The sequence below is a fragment of the Triticum urartu genome, unplaced genomic scaffold (genome assembly GCF_056163025.1).
Source record: "Triticum urartu cultivar PI428250 unplaced genomic scaffold, HENAU_Tu73 scaffold2, whole genome shotgun sequence".
NCBI lineage: Eukaryota > Viridiplantae > Streptophyta > Magnoliopsida > Poales > Poaceae > Triticum > Triticum urartu.
In genome coordinates this window covers 13,194,702-13,212,651 of record NW_028260368.1, presented here as the reverse complement: position 1 = coordinate 13,212,651, position 17,950 = coordinate 13,194,702, and the positions used below count along the sequence as shown (strand labels likewise).

The 17,950-nt window shown below is 35.5% G+C and overlaps 3 non-coding genes across 3 annotated transcripts; 2 read left to right on the top strand and 1 right to left on the bottom strand.

Moving 5' to 3' along the window:
- The first annotated feature begins 537 nt into the window (after window positions 1-537).
- TRNAS-GGA (transfer RNA serine (anticodon GGA)) lies at window positions 538-624 on the top strand. The gene has a single exon. It is a non-coding gene; the product is annotated as a tRNA-Ser (tRNA).
- A 1,217-nt stretch (window positions 625-1,841) lies between these two features.
- On the bottom strand, window positions 1,842-1,914 carry TRNAT-UGU (transfer RNA threonine (anticodon UGU)). The gene has a single exon. It is a non-coding gene; the product is annotated as a tRNA-Thr (tRNA).
- A 1,667-nt stretch (window positions 1,915-3,581) lies between these two features.
- Window positions 3,582-3,654, top strand: TRNAF-GAA (transfer RNA phenylalanine (anticodon GAA)). The gene has a single exon. It is a non-coding gene; the product is annotated as a tRNA-Phe (tRNA).
- The last annotated feature ends 14,296 nt before the right edge of the window (window positions 3,655-17,950 follow it).

Genomic DNA, 17,950 nt, shown 5'->3' with positions numbered 1-17,950 from the left:
CAATAGATTGATCATATGCTCTACTCTAAATCCATATGCTTTAAATGGATAAGAGAGATATGGATTTTCCGCTCAGCTCAAATTGTATCCTTTTCCTTCTGCTTGGACACGAAGAGATATGAAATATTTGACTAAGACTGGATTTCATTCCACTTTCCTATTTCTGAACAACAACTTATGTTATCAACTATTTCGTGTTTTCAAAGTTATTAATTGTCTCATACCCTATTTTTGATTTCGATAGTATGGTGTAGCGTATCTTATGCAAACGGAATTCTAAGGTTTCTTTATTTTATTATGCAATAAGAAGAATTCTTCCATTTTCTTTTTCTTTAGTTGCGGGAAAACCCAACATTAAAACTTTTATTTATAAGCGAGCGCAATTTCTAGTAAAAAATCCTGTATCCTTCCACTTAGATCAAAAGGAATGTTTTCCAATAGAACTATGGAACCCCCGAGTGGTTGCGGTTGTACCTGTACTGCAGGAATAAGAAAACTCGCTATTCACTCAGTTTATTTTCCATAATAAGTTATGTAGGAGAGATGGCCGAGCGGTTCAAGGCGTAGCATTGGAACTGCTATGTAGACTTTTGTTTACCGAGGGTTCGAATCCCTCTCTTTCCGTTTTTCTTAATTCATCAACGTTAAGGATCACAATGTATCAAATCAAATAACAATTTTTTTCCAGCAATAATATAATATCTTATATTATCTTATTTTGATTTAATAGAAATTAGAAATTCTCTATAGCAAATTACTGTGGTATGTAAAATACACAAAGAGGAAAAAAGAAAAAAGGATCCTAATCCTAGGGTTAATCTATTTTAGCTAGTTGATGGGAAAATACAAATTAATGGTAATGGTCTTAGGGCGATTTAGTTCGGGGAAAGGGGAAGGGAAGAAAATTCTATGAACCTTTCCTTTTTTCAGTTAAGTTCAAGTCTGACGAGAGTAATATTCTACAACTAACAACTCATTTATTTTGACGACCGACCCACTTCCTATCTAGGATTTTATTTACTAGTCCTTTATATTCCAACGTGTCAATCGCCAAATGCTTTGGCAATTTCCCCGGGTCGATGAAGCAATATAATTTTGAACCAGACCTTTTGATCTTTGGTTATCTTTCGTAGTAATAATATCTCGGGGTTTGCAACGAAAACTTGGTATATTGACTATACGACCATTAACTAAATATGTCTATGGTTGACTAATTGGCGGGCCCCAGGAATGGTTGAAGCCATACCCAATCGAAAAATGATATTATCCAAACGCATTTCAAGTAATTGTAGTAAAACCCTGGCCTGTTGACCTTTTTGCTTTTCAGCGATATGTACATATCTAAGTAATTGTCGTTCTGTCAGACCATAATGAAAACGCAATTTCTGTTTTTCTTGAAGACGAATACGATATTGCTCCTTTTTCCCAGAATTGAATTTTTTTTTTAAGATTACTTCCGGATTTAGGTGTTTTTCTAGTGAGTCCTGGTAAAGCTCCCAGACGGCGTATTTTTTTTTAAACGAGGTCCTCGATAACGGGACATGAAGACTCCTTTTTTTATTTTATTGAAATTTCATTTTACACAATTAATTTCATTGTATTACATTACAGAATACATCGAAATTAAAACTGAAGTTAAACTACAGGATAAACAGAGTAAAATCAACTAAGTACCCCAAAAAAATGGAATTTCATCAAATCTTTTTTTTTTGTATATATATTATTTATTTTATTGTTTTGTATCTAGCAAAATTGTAAGGTAAAAACATAAAGATCCTGGATTCTCCATTTAATTCGGAAAAAAAGAGATTCTTGTTCGTAGAACATCGATAGAGAAAAAAAGCCGACTATCGGATTTGAACCGATGACCCTCGCATTACAAATGCGATGCTCTAACCTCTGAGCTAAGTGGGCTTACATAACGGAAATAGTGTAACAAATAGAAATAGGTATAGTATAGGAAATCCGTAAAATCTCAGATATTAGTTATTAATCTTAGCTATTAACTAGTTCTAAATTTGAAGTTATACTTATAAAAATAAAAAAATACTAAAACTTCTTAAAGATAAAGTTAGCTTGATATGCTTAACTATAGGATATTAAAAAATAAAATTATAGAATTTATTGGTATTTTCATTCGATCATTATAGACTTTATTATTTGTTAATAATTTGAGGATTAATATTTCACTAAGGGGAACATAGAGTCAGAGTAAATAAAATTGCTAATTCTGATTAGAAAAAAAGAATAAATATCAAGCGTTATAGTATAATTTTGAATACTATAAAAAAGTAAGACGGGAGGTGGGGGAGATAAAAACTTTTGGATATATTGATTCGGATTGAATTGCAAATACATCAAGGATAGAATCAATTCAATTCTGAATTGCAATAAGCAAGCGAGGTCTCTCAAATAGAGTCGAACTGAACTGCTAGACTACGTTGAGTGATGAACTCAATGATTCAAAAAAAAAACTAAGAGATGGATGAAATTACACAAGGAATCCTGGTCTCAAAGAAGAGGGAAATGGGGATATGGCGAAATCGGTAGACGCTACGGACTTGATTGTATTGAGCCTTGGTATGGAAACCTGCTAAGTGGTAACTTCCAAATTCAGAGAAACCCTGGAATTAAAAAAGGGCAATCCTGAGCCAAATCCGTGTTTTGAGAAAACAAGGGGTTCTCGAACTAGAATACAAAGGAAAAGGATAGGTGCAGAGACTCAATGGAAGCTGTTCTAACGAATCGAGTTAATTACGTTGTGTTGTTAGTGGAATTCCTTCTAGTTCTAAATTAGAGAAAGAGGGGTTTTATACCTTATACATTTAATAAACACGTATAGATACTGACATAGCAAACGATTAATCACAGAACTCATATTATATTCTAATTATAATATAGGTTCTTTATCTTTTTTAAAAATGAAATTAGAAATGATAATGATTATGAAATAAAAAACTCATATCATAATTTTTTTTTTTCATTATTGTGAATCCACTCCAATCGAATATTGAATAATCAAATTCTTCAATTAAAATTCAAAGTTTTCGAGATCTTTAAAAAAGTGGATTAATCGGACGAGGACAAAGAGAGAGTCCCATTCTACATGTCAATACTGACAACAATGAAATTTCTAGTAAAAGGAAAATCCGTCGACTTTATAAGTTGTGAGGGTTCAAGTCCCTCTATCCCCAAATCCTCTTTTATTCCCTAACTATACTATATTATTATTATTTATCCTCTTTTTTTTTTTCTTTTTATCAATGCACTTTTTTTTCTTTTTATCAATGCAATGGGTTTAAGATTCATTAGCTTTCTCATTCTACTCTTTCACAAAGGAATGCGAAGAGAACTCAATGGATCTTATCCTATTCATTGAATAGATTTCTTTTTTATTAGAGTATCGGCAAGAAATCTTGGTTATTCACTCTATTTTTAAGTTTTATTTAAGTAAACCATGCACAATGCATAGGACTACCCCCCCCATTTTCAAATTTAAAATTTGAAATACTTTAATTAATTTTTAGTCCTTTTAATTGACATAGATACAAATACTCTACTAGGATGATGCACAAGAAAAGGTCAGGATAGCTCAGTTGGTAGAGCAGAGGACTGAAAATCCTCGTGTCACCAGTTCAAATCTGGTTCCTGGCAGAGAAAAAAAAAAAAAAGATCCACCGAATAGGTATTGATCCAAATACCTCGAGATGGATTGTGATACATATTCATTAATAATATTTATTCATCTAAGTGGATAAATCTATAATATAAATATAGAGGCACTTCTTTTTCTTTTTAAAGAAGTTTTAAAATATATCTTTTCTTTATGATAAAGAAGGGGGTGAGATTCCCCTTTATTTTTTTGCGTTTCTTAATTTTGTATTCCGCTATTCCGACGAATATTTTTTTAGTCTTGCTTATCTTTATCTTATCTTATTTTCCTAGTTGTGCTAAGTAATGTGCGCGGTACAAAGTTCCTGGTAGAGAACTTCTTTGAGTCATCCTATTTTTCTGTTCATATGAAGGAAATTAATATGCGATTTTCAAAATAGGGGAATCCAAATGAAACCCTTTTTTTGCTCAGTCTATCTGGAATGCTTTTGTATAATTAGGAATTAATTATAAATAGGTATTCCGTTTCATCTAGGAAAAGAACCTAAAAATATTCCTTGACTTGAATAAAATCTGGAGTTGTGTTGTATAACGTGAGCATGAATTTCTTATCATTCAATGAGCATCTTGTATTTCATAAAAATTGGGGGTTATATAATCCTTACGTAAGGGCCAGCCTATCCAACTTTCAGGCATTAGGATACGTTTAAGGCGCGGATGATTATCATAAGAGATTCCCACCATATCATAAGATTCGCGTTCTTGAAAATCGGCACTTCTCCAAATCCAGAAGACAGACGGAATTCTAGGATTATCCTTTTGGGCAAAGACTTTTATGCAGACTTCTTCTGGATTATCTATACCATATTGTATTCTCGTAAGATGATACACGCTAGCTAAAGATCCACCGGGTGCTACATCATAAGCACATTGGGAGCGTAAATAATTGTAACCATATACATATAAAATGACAGCAATGGAATCCCAATCCCCTGCTTTTATTTGTAAAGTCTCTATTCCTCGGTGATCAAAGCCCAAAGATCTATGAACCACCTCATGTTTGACTAGCCAATTAGATAACCAACCCTGCTGCATTGTCTTCATCTCTCCCTCTTTGTATAAATATTTCACATTTCGGATGCAAGTTTGAAAGATTGCCCTGCTTTTTATTTTTCTACACAAAAGAGCCCCTCTCCTAATTCACTAATTTGTAGGAAGGTACTGAACTTTTGGATTTGAAAAAAGTTTCAGAAGATATATCTAATGTAGATGGTGATTGATAGAGCAATTCTTGCTCATAAGTTCCTGTATGAGTACTGCGCCTAACATAAAGCTTGTGACTGGTAGTAAAACATCTATTTTTATTTTGAGATAGAGTTTGATCCTCAACTATTTCTCGCGATATCTTCTTACGAAGTTTTGTTAGGGCATCTATAACTGCCTCCGGTTTAGGTGGGCAGCCCGGCAAGTAGACATCCACAGGAATTAACTTATCAACTCCCCGAACAGTACTATAGGAATCCGTACTGAACATTCCCCCTGTAATAGTACAGGCTCCCATAGCAATGACGTATTTTGGTTCAGGCATTTGCTCGTATAATCTCACTAAAGAGGGAGCCATTTTCATTGTTACCGTACCGGCTGTTAAAATTAGGTCTGCTTGCCTAGGACTTGATCTTGGTACCAATCCATAACGATCAAAGTCGAATCGTGAGCCTATTAATGAAGCAAATTCAATGAAACAACAACTGGTACCGTATAGAAGGGGCCATAAACTGGAGAGTCTTGACCAATTCGAAAGATCATTTGGTGTAGTTGAAATAACAGAATTGGAACTTGTTTGGTCAAGTAAGGGAAACTCAATCAAATTCATAACTGTCTCAATAGAATCTTTTCCTTCTTTTTTTTTGTCTAAATATTCAGTTAAGACCATTCCAAGGCTCCTTTTCGCCATGCATAAACTAAACCAACAACTAAGATAAGCACGAAAATCAAAGCTTCGATAAAAACGGATACACCCAATACGTCGAAACTCATTGCCCAAGGGTATAGAAAGACGGTTTCCACATCAAAAACAACAAAAACGAGCGCAAACATATAATAGCGTATTCGGAATTGTACCCAAGCCCCTCCCATGGGTTCTATACCCGATTCATAACTAGAAAGCTTCTCTGGTCCTTCACTAACCGGGGCTAAAAGTCCTGAAATCGAAAATGCCAAAATAGGAATAAGGCTTGCTATTATTAGAAATGTCCAAAAAATATCATATTCGTGAAGCAGAAACATAATGTACTCCCATTAATGTGGAATAGGCGGAACTTAAATTAGTCAATTCAATTCAGCATTGTCAATTTATCCAGAACTTCTCTCTTTTCCTCGGTGAAACAAGAATCTTTTTTGTTCAAACAAAAGCGCTTAGTTTAAGTTTAGCCTTTGTTTCCTCTGTGCTGCATCTTCTTTAAAGATTCATCCAATGGAATCCCAACTCCCTTTCTTTTGGATTTCCATTCTATTTAGATATGGTGTATGTAGATCTAATTCTTATATAAAGAAAACTTTCTCGTTTCACTTTGTCTCGCTTTCTCTAGAATCTCTAGAAAAAAGAATAGCTCTATCCTTTATTTAATATTTAATAATAAAATAATAAGAGACTATTAAATAAAAATGAGAATACTACTAAATTAGAACCTAATTAAGATAGTAGGACTAATCTATGCAGTATAATTAATGAGAAGTAATACTATAAAATAAAAATAAAGAACTCTATTTCAGAACTATGAGACAGAATATTCTGTTTTCTTATTTACTCTTTACTTTATTTTTTCTATTTAAAGTTGATCAATTTACATAATGTATCTATAAACAAAGTAATAAATATACTTAAAACAAAGTAGGAATTCGCAAAATGGATAAAATCATTGCAGTTATTATAGGGAAGTCTAGAGATATCCTATTTGAAGGAGGACGGGATTCAAATCAGGGAAAGGATCCTTTCTTCTATTGATTTGATAGAAATTCGTTTTTCTTTTCCTGTCTGTATGATTTTGATTTTCGATGAATGAGCCTTTGGTAATGCTTTTATCTCTATTCTATGTCGCAGGCGCCTATCCAGTCTATAAACAAATACTAATGAGAAAATGAAAACTATACTAAACTAAAGAAAACATAGGATAGAGATCCTAAAATCTAAAAAAGGGCATATTAGGGCTATACGGATTCGAACCGTAGACCTTCTCGGTAAAACAGATCAAACGGATTATTATCGAAATGATTTGAACTGTTTCAAAGACCCAACATGCATTTTTTTGCATTGGGCTCTTTCATAAACTGATTTAAAGATCAGTTAGTCCACCATAGTTTTTCTTTACGGAAAGATAATGAGATGGCTCCCTGTGCTCTGATTGATTTTTTGTATTATGATCTATCTAGGAGCAATACCAAAGTGTTTCAAAGGAGGATTACCTTGACTTAGGTCTGCCTCCGGTCTAAATTAAATCAACCTAAGTGAAATGGAGTCTCTATCGTTCCACTGCAAGAGTTAACTATGAGACTTCATACACCTTAAAGTTCATAGAACGAAAAGAAGTTTTTTGGAGGCCCTTATCCTCATTACGCCTAGCATTTAGTGGGCTGGATATTTACCTTATCAACTAGCAAATCCATAAGGGTTCTATTTGATTAGGCACCTGAATTGGCACCTGAATCGGACTGAACCGACTGTTTGTCAGGCTACTGTTCTCCTATTCTCTCGAATCTATGAAGTAAGACATTGATTTTGCAATAAGATCGATTATGTTCATTGCATAATAAGCTCCTTTGAAAAGCATTGGCGCACGTGTAAACGAGTTGCTCTACCGAACTGAGCTATAGCCCTTATCAGAGATATCTTAACATATAGATAATTTCTTGTCAAGATGAATATTTTCTAATGCCAGAGGATACCCCTTTGATCTGTATCTGTTTAGTATTTAGTTTAGTATTTAGTATATAACAGACCAATAACAGAGCGGTATTGCTTAGAAAAGGGATTCAATATATAATCGATCGAAGTAATGGGTCTTCCTTTGTGGTGATAAATTGCCTACTTAACTCAGTGGTTAGAGTATTGCTTTCATACGGCGGGAGTCATTGGTTCAAATCCAATAGTAGGTAAGTAGGTAGAAAAATTACTAGATAGCATTGGACTTACTTCGCTTCGCTATCTAATAACTTTTTCTACCCCTCTTCCCTTTTTCTTTGTATCAACTATAAACCACTGGATTGTCTTCAATTGGATGGGGGAATCCAATTGACAGCCTCGATTCGTATCCTAGCTCGTCTGAGAGCGAGCTTCGCTTCAACCAAATCTTTCGTACCCTCAGCTTTACTCAAGTTAGCTTCGGCTATTTCAAGTGCCTTTTGAGCTTCTTCCGGATCAATATCACTACCCAGTTCCGCATCATTTCCTAAAATGATGATCTCATTATTAACTATTCTCGCAAAACCGCTCCACAGAATCGCTGTTAACCATTGGTCGTTGAGGAGGCGTATTCTCAAAGGACCCATATCTACTGCTGTGTTAATGGGGGCGTGGTTTGGTAATACGCCAATTTGGCCACTATTAGTGGATAAAATGATTTCTTTCACTTCACAATCCCAAATAATTCGCTTAGGAGTCAGTACATAAAGATTTAATTTCATTTCTTCGATTTGTTCTCCTCTTCTAAGGTTATAGCTTTCGTGCTAGCTTCATCGATGTTACCCACCAAATAAAAAGCCTGTTCAGGTAGGCCGTCTAATTCTCCGGAAAGGATTAGTTGAAATCCCCTAATAGTTTCCGCAAGAGCAACATACTTTCCTGGAGAACCAGTAAAAACTTCTGCCACAAAGAACGGTTGTGATAAGAAACGCTCAATTTTTCTTGCTCTTGCTACAGTTAAACGATCCTCTTCCGATAATTCATCCAAGCCAAGAATTGCGATAATGTCCTGAAGTTCTTTGTAACGTTGTAAAGTTTCCTTAACTCTTTGCGCAGTTTCATAATGTTCGTTGCCAACGATCCGAGGCTGTAACATAGTCGAGGTTGAATCTAAAGGATCTACTGCTGGATAAATACCCTTGGAAGCTAATCCTCTGGAAAGTACGGTAGTAGCATCCAAATGTGCAAATGTTGTGGCAGGGGCAGGGTCGGTCAAATCGTCTGCAGGTACATAAACTGCTTGAATCGAAGTTATAGATCCCTTTTTAGTAGAAGCAATTCTTTCTTGCAAAGAACCCATTTCTGTACTAAGAGTAGGTTGATAACCCACTGCGGAGGGCATTCTCCCTAATAAAGCGGATACCTCTGATCCTGCTTGAACAAAACGAAAGATATTATCGATAAATAAAAGCACGTCTTGCTTATTAACATCTCGGAAATATTCCGCCATAGTTAGGGCAGTTAAACCAACTCTCATACGAGCTCCCGGTGGTTCATTCATTTGGCCATAGACTAGAGCTACCTTTGATTCCTCAATATTTTTTTCATTAATTACTCCGGATTCCTTCATTTCCATATAAAGATCATTTCCTTCACGAGTCCGTTCCCCTACTCCACCGAATACGGATACGCCCCCATGAGCTTTAGCAATGTTATTGATTAATTCCATGATCAGTACTGTTTTACCTACTCCAGCCCCCCCAAATAGTCCTATTTTTCCTCCACGTCGATAAGGAGCTAAAAGATCGACGACCTTAATACCTGTTTCAAAGATGGATAATTTCGTATCTAACTCGATAAAGGCAGGCGCAGATCTATGAATAGGGAACGTTGCACTACTATCTACAGGACCCAAATTGTCAACAGGCTCCCCAAGAACGTTGAAAATTCGTCCGAGAGTAGCTCCACCGACCGGAACACTGAGAGGAGCTCCCGTGTCAATCACTTCCATTCCTCTCATCAACCCGTCCGTAGCACTCATAGCTACAGCTCTAACTCGATTATTTCCTAATAATTGTTGTACCTCACAAGTCACATTAATTTGCTTATCGGCAGTGTCTCTACTCTGGACTACCAAAGCGTTATAAATATAAGGTAACTTGCCTGGGGGAAAAGTGACATCCAGCACGGGTCCAATAATTTGATCGATACGACCTGTACTTTTTTCTTCAATTGTGGAAACCCCGGGAGGAGAAGTAGTAGGATTGGTTCTCATAATTATCACATAATTAAAAAAAAGGAATTTGTCGAAATTTTTCTTTTTTTATTGTTGAATAATGCCAAATCAAATCAAAAAAAATCCAAAAGTAAAAAGGAAATGAATTAGTTAATTCAATAAGAGAGAAAAGGGGACCAGGACTTGATTTCGTTGCCCAAGCGAATCCCATTCAATCGTTTACTCATGGAATGAGTCCATTGGAAAGTTCAATCAATCTTTTTTTTCATATACATTTTGCCTTTTGTGGAGGATCTGTGCCTACTCTACTTTCCTATCTAGGACTTCGATATACAAAATATATACTACTGTGAAGCATAGATTGCTGTCAACAAAGAATTTTATTAGTATTTAGTTAGGTATTTGCATTCAAAATAAGAAAAGAGAACTATTAAGAACTTGTAAAATAAGGATTAGGAATTAATTTGGGTTGCGCTATATCTATCAAAGAGTATACAATAATTATGGATTTGGTAAATCAAATCCATGGTTTAATAACGAACCGTGTTAACTTACCATAACAACAACTCAATTCCTATCGAATTCCTATATTGGAATTCCTATAGGATAGAACATACACAGGGTGTACGCATTATATATGAATGAAACATATTCATTAACCTAAGCATGCCCTCAATTTTCTTTAATGAGTTGATATTATATTAATTGAATATCCTTTTTGTTTTACGAGATTTTTGCTAAAGTTTCATTTACGCCTAATTAACATCGAGTAGACCCTGTTATTGTGAGAATTCTTAATTCAAGAGTTATAGGGAGGGACTTATGTCACCACAAACAGAAACTAAAGCAGGTGTTGGATTTCAAGCTGGTGTTAAAGATTATAAATTGACTTACTACACCCCAGAGTATGAAACTAAGGATACTGATATCTTGGCAGCATTCCGAGTAAGTCCTCAGCCTGGGGTTCCGCCCGAAGAAGCAGGGGCTGCAGTAGCTGCCGAATCTTCTACTGGTACATGGACAACTGTTTGGACTGATGGACTTACCAGTCTTGATCGTTACAAAGGACGATGCTATCACATCGAGCCTGTTGCTGGGGAAGACAACCAATGGATCTGTTATGTAGCTTATCCATTAGACCTATTTGAAGAGGGTTCCGTTACTAACATGTTTACTTCCATTGTAGGTAACGTATTTGGTTTCAAAGCCCTACGTGCTCTACGTTTGGAGGATCTACGAATTCCCCCTACTTATTCAAAAACTTTCCAAGGCCCGCCTCATGGTATCCAAGTTGAAAGAGATAAGTTGAACAAGTACGGTCGTCCTTTATTGGGATGTACTATTAAACCAAAATTGGGATTATCCGCAAAAAATTATGGTAGAGCGTGTTATGAGTGTCTACGTGGTGGACTTGATTTTACCAAAGATGATGAAAACGTAAACTCACAACCATTTATGCGCTGGAGAGACCGTTTTGTCTTTTGTGCCGAAGCTATTTATAAATCACAGGCCGAAACCGGTGAAATCAAGGGGCATTACTTGAATGCGACTGCGGGTACATGTGAAGAAATGATTAAGAGAGCTGTATTTGCAAGAGAATTAGGGGTTCCTATTGTAATGCATGACTACTTAACTGGGGGATTCACCGCAAATACTACTTTGGCTCATTATTGCCGCGACAATGGCCTACTTCTTCACATTCACCGTGCAATGCATGCAGTTATTGATAGACAGAAAAATCATGGTATGCATTTCCGTGTATTAGCTAAAGCATTGCGTATGTCTGGGGGAGATCATATCCACTCCGGTACAGTAGTAGGTAAGTTAGAAGGGGAACGCGAAATGACTTTAGGTTTTGTTGATTTATTGCGCGATGATTTTATTGAAAAAGATCGTGCTCGCGGTATCTTTTTCACTCAGGACTGGGTATCCATGCCAGGTGTTATACCGGTAGCTTCAGGTGGTATTCATGTTTGGCATATGCCAGCTCTGACCGAAATCTTTGGGGACGATTCTGTATTACAATTTGGTGGAGGAACTTTAGGACATCCTTGGGGAAATGCACCTGGTGCAGCAGCTAATCGAGTGGCTTTAGAAGCCTGTGTACAAGCTCGTAACGAAGGGCGCGATCTTGCTCGCGAAGGTAATGAAATTATCCGAGCAGCTTGCAAATGGAGTCCTGAACTAGCCGCAGCTTGTGAAGTATGGAAGGCGATCAAATTCGAGTTCGAGCCGGTAGATACTATTGATTAACTAGATAAAACTAAAGATAAAGAAGGTATAAATAAAAAAGAAACGAAATAAAAAGAGAAAAAAATCAGTTATGAAATGCAGTAATTCTTCTTTATTCTTCTAATTGATTGCAATTAAACTCGGCTCAATCTTTTTTAGAAAAAAAAGATTGAGCCGAATAAAAATAGATCATGATATGATCATGAGACTTGACAAATTGAGATTCGTCTATTCTATATATCTAGAATATATATATTAAGGTATAATACAATAAAGAAATACAAATAAAATAATAAAATAATAAAATATAGTATTATCATATGATAATGATAATGGAATCAAATACGCAGTATTTACAGAAAAAAGTCTTCGTTTATTGGGAAAGAATCAATATACTTTTAATGTCGAATCGGGATTCACTAAGACAGAAATAAAGCATTGGGTCGAACTCTTCTTTGGTGTTAAGGTGGTAGCTGTGAATAGCCATCGACTACCTGGAAAAGGTAGAAGAATAGGACCTATTCTGGGCCATACAATGCATTACAGACGTATGATCATTACCCTTCAACCGGGTTATTCTATTCCACTTCTAGATAGAGAAAAAAACTAAAGGAGAATGAATGAAAAAAGACATAGTTTGGAAGTTAGACCTTTTTATAGGACTCTCTTTCAATTTCAAAAAAGAGGACGTTTGAAACTTTTAACAGGCGTAATCGTGAGTCAACAAGTGACTCGAACTGTGTGTAAAAAAAGAAGCATTTTTTTTTTTTCAAAATGCTAGAACTAGATAAGGAAGTTTTCTATAACCTTGAGAAAAAGGATAAAAAGGTAGTTTTTTTTTAGTTTATGACTCCGATCAAGAGCGAGAAATCCTTGATTTGGGATTGGACATAGAACCTGGACCCATCGTAGAGACGTTTAGTTCAAAAGAAAGGATCGTATCCTGATGGTAAGAATTATACTTTCGTGGAAATACAGCGCTATAGACTTCAATGCGGTAGAGTAGACGTTTTGTTTCTAATTTTTCTGGACCAAACCTCCGCTCCGACCCAACGATACAATGAATTTTTTCTGTTCATATTCATAAATAAAAAAGATTCGGAATCGCAATGCTACTATATGCGTCCAGAGGAGTATTTGGAATAATATTCTTCTATAATCCATTATTGCGGGGGGTCTTACTAACAGGGCTTCGCTGCACGGGACAGGTCTTCGTCGAAAAGCTAACTCCACCCGGCATTTTCATACCCTTTCTTTGGGTGGTATATCGCCTTTTAAAGTCTAAGAGGGTAGTAGGGGATCTATAGTAGGTAAGATAATTTGCCCTTTGATTTTGATTGAATATACTATTTTTCCGCCTTTACCACGCATTATTGTATGCGCTTCTAGAGAAGTATGTATGCAGGAAGTAAATTCTAACCGCTTTCTTTTGAATCCAATTTCAAATTAGATTAGAAAGATAGAAAGGCCATGAGGATGGGAAAATCAAAATAAAATCTTTTTAATTAGTTCTCCTTTTTTGGAATTTTCTTATTATCCTTTCATTTTTTTTACAGAATATTTTTCAAACTAAAAATAAAAAATACAATACAATAGTCAATATTCCTTATAATAGATATACTTAATTATATCATAAGAATCTTAAGATATTTTTCGACTAGATAGAAATAGTAAATTTGAATTGAGACACCTATTCCATGACGGATTTAAACTTACCTTCTATTTTCGTGCCTTTAGTAGGCTTAGTATTTCCGGCAATTGCAATGACTTCTTTATTTCTTTATGTGCAAAAAAATAAGATTGTCTAGTATTTTTTAGTGTAAGTAATATAATATGGTAGGGTATGTGGCTTTTTCTACACACACTTTCTACACACAAATGAAAAACGGTTATGGATGCGGATATAGGCTACGAGCATAAATGCATGAATATGCAGAGCCAGGTATAGCGAGTTTTATTTTATTTATTTTAATTGAATCAACGAATATTTTTTGAATAGAAAGTCAATGTATCTAACCTATTATTTCACAGGAGTACTAGTTGCTGAAGGCGATTTCAGAATCAAAAAAAGTAAAGTCAAAATTATTTAGCTTATTCTCTCAATTTCAATCGACCGCTGCTGGATTTAGTATATCTAATATGAATTGGCGATCAGAACACATATGGGTAGAACTTCTAAAAGGTTCTCGAAAAAGGGGTAATTTTTTCTGGGCCTGTATTCTTTTTCTAGGTTCACTAGGATTCTTATCGGTTGGGATTTCCAGTTATCTTGGTAAGAATATTATATCTATACTTCCATCTCAAGAAATTCTTTTTTTTCCGCAGGGGGTCGTGATGTCTTTCTACGGAATCGCAGGCCTATTCATTAGCTCCTACTTGTGGTGGTACTATTTTGTGGAATGTAGGTAGTGGTTATGACCGATTCGATAGAAAAGAGGGAATAGTGTGCATTTTTCGTTGGGGATTCCCTGGAATAAAACGTCGCGTCTTCCTTCGATTCCTTATGCGGGATATCCAATCAATTAGAATTCAGGTTAAAGAGGGTCTTTATCCTCGTCGTATTCTTTATATGGAAATCCGGGGCCAGGGGATCATTCCCTTGACTCGTACTGATGATAAATTTTTTACTCCACGAGAAATTGAACAAAAAGCTGCCGAATTGGCCTATTTCTTGCGCGTACCAATTGAAGTATTTTGAGGTATCTTTTTTGAACTGAGTTGAATGAAGAAAAGAAGAATTGGAAGAAGAAAAGTTTTCTCAACACAGGGAGGAAGTCCCTTCTAAATTGGATTTGTTATTGTAAGGGGATTTTTAAGTATTTATCTAAAGGAAGGAACAAACGAGGATAAGAGAAATTTGCTTTTAATTTTTTTTTATCCAAGTTAGATATATCGCATACTATTCTTCCTTTTTCATCCGAAAGGGCTTTTTTTTTATTCTATTTCACTATTTCATTCCATCTAGATCTAAGAAAGAACCCAATGCACTGAAATTCCACTAATAACTAATATACAAAAAAGAAGAATAGATACAGGGTATCAAACCTATAGAGTTTTTGCTTCAAAGAAATAGAAATATCATGAAATAGAAATATCATCATATAGAGTCAGGGAATGGAATAGAGTCAGCGAATGAAGCATATTCATTAACAACTCCATTTACAGATCAAAAATGAAAAAAAAGAAAGCATTGCCTTCTTTACTATATCTTGTATTTATCGTACTTTTGCCTTGGGGGGTCTCTTCCTCATTTAACAAATGTCTGGAACTTTGGATTAAGAATTGGTGGAATACCAGGCAATCCGAAACTCTCTTAACTGATATTCAAGAGAAAAGGATTCTAGAAAGATTCATAGAATTAGAAGAACTTTCTCTCTTGGACGAGATGATAAAAGGGAAACTAAAGACACATGTACAAAAACCTCCTACAGGAATACACAAGGAAATAATACAATGGGTCAAAATAAATAATGAGGATCATCTCCATACCATTTTGCATTTCTCGACAAATATAATCTGTTTGGCTATTCTAAGTGGTTCTTTTTTTCTGGGTAAAGAGGAACTTGTCATTTTGAATTCTTGGGTTCAGGAATTCTTCTATAATTTAAATGACTCAATAAAAGCTTTTCTTTATTCTTTTAGTTACTGATTTTTTTGTTGGATTTCACTCCACCCGTGGTTGGGAACTAGTAATTCGTTGGGTCTACAACGATTTTGGATGGGCTCCTAACGAGCTTATTTTCACTATTTTTGTTTGTAGTTTTCCAGTAATTCTAGATACATGTTTGAAATTTTGGGTCTTTTTTTGTTTAAATCGGTCTATCTCCTTCGCTTGTAGTCATTTATCATTCAATTAGTGAAGCATAAATTCATTTGATCTCCCGATATTAATATTAATCAAATTAGCAAGCATCTTTTTTTAGAAAGAAAGCCCTTTTCCATTTAGCAAAATTCTTTCTTATTTATACCTACTTTAAGGTATTCATCATTGCAGTACAACTGTTGCAGTAGAATGACAACAGATTCGTGTATAGGGAACTAGATTAGCTTAGCTACCTATCTAATTTATTGTAGAAATTCTGGGATCTGCGATTGGACATGGAAAATAGAAATACTTTTTCTTGGGTAAAGGAACAGATAACTCGATCGATTTCTGTATCGATCATGATATACGTAATAACTCGGACATCTATTTCAAATGCATATCCCATTTTTGCGCAGCAGGGTTATGAAAACCCACGAGAAGCAACTGGACGAATTGTATGTGCCAATTGCCATTTAGCTAGCAAGCCCGTCGATATTGAAGTTCCCCAAGCTGTGCTTCCCGATACTGTATTTGAAGCAGTTCTTCGAATTCCTTATGATATGCAATTGAAACAAGTTCTTGCTAATGGAAAAAAAGGGAGGGTTGAATGTAGGTGCTGTTCTTATTTTGCCCGAGGGATTCGAATTAGCGCCGCCCGATCGTATTTCCCCTGAGTTAAAAGAAAAGATAGGAAATCTTGCTTTTCAGAGTTATCGTCCCGATAAAAAAAAACATTCTTGTGATAGGCCCTGTTCCCGGTAAGAAATATAGTGAAATTGTCTTTCCCATTCTTTCCCCTGATCCTGCTACGAAGAAAGATGCTCATTTCTTAAAATATCCCATATATGTAGGGGGAAACCGAGGAAGAGGACAGATCTATCCTGATGGTAGCAAGAGTAACAATACAGTCTATAATGCTACGTCAACAGGTATAGTAAGAAAATACTACGTAAAGAAAAGGGGGGGTATGAAATATCCATAGTTGATGCATCAGATGGACGCCAAGTGATTGATATTATACCTCCCGGACCAGAACTTCTTGTTTCAGAGGGGGAATCCATCAAGCTTGATCAAACCATTAACAAGCAATCCTAATGTGGGAGGTTTTGGTCAGGGGGACGCAGAAATCGTGCATCAGGATCCATTACGTGTCCAAGGCCTTTTGTTCTTCTTCGCATCCGTTATTTTGGCACAAGTTTTTTTGGTTCTCAAAAAGAAACAGTTTGAAAAGGTTCAATTGTACGAAATGAATTTCTAGGTCCCGGGATTTCTTACCATCAAGTTGGTAAAAAGCCTCGATTTATTGGCAATTGCTAGAATTATCTATGATCTATTTTGGAAATCCTTTTTTTGTTTAGAGCTGCTTTTTGTTTATGAGATGTCTGGAATTCCTTATTTATATCCCATGCCAAAAGAAGAGAATCCAAGGCAAAGGCGAGAACAATCAAATTAAAATTTCTTCTTTTTCGGAGGGATTGCAGGTCTTCTTAATCGTCTATTCGGCACAAGAAAAAAGCCTTTTTCTTGTGCCGATTCTTCTTGTATCAAAATAAGAATCCTTTTTCTTCCTAATTCGTCAAGATTACTATTTCTTCTTTATTCGGGTCTGTCTCTTGGACCTCTTTTTCTTTTGCTTAGGTTTAGCCGAGGTAGTGGACAAACAGAGGGGAAGAAAATATGGCGGGGGAAAAATTTCTTGTGATTGTGAGCAAATTGCTTGGCTTGTTTAATTAAGTTCAACTTCAAATTTACAGAAATTTTGCAAAAAAAAAAGTAAAGACTCTTCCATTGAAGGTTTTTTTATTTTTAGGCTAGTTGAATAGTTTGATTAAGGTTTTATTAGTTTATTACTCGAAACTAAATCAAGGATTTTCAGGATACTTCCTTCGTGGAATAAGATATTGGATCCTCGAGTGATCTCTTTTTCTTGTTGCTTCATAAGAGTGAATCGAATAGATTTTCAATTCGCGTTATAAGAGTAAAATAAAAATTCCGCGGGTCCTTTCCGCTCTAATCAGATAAAGGGGGGTAAGGACCCGCTAAGCTCCTACTTTTTCATGTTTACAATCTGGTCCCTCCGATTACTATAGAGATGAACCCAATCCAGAATATGAACCATAAAAGAAAACACCTACTAAACCAATCACAGCAATACCAGCTACAGTAC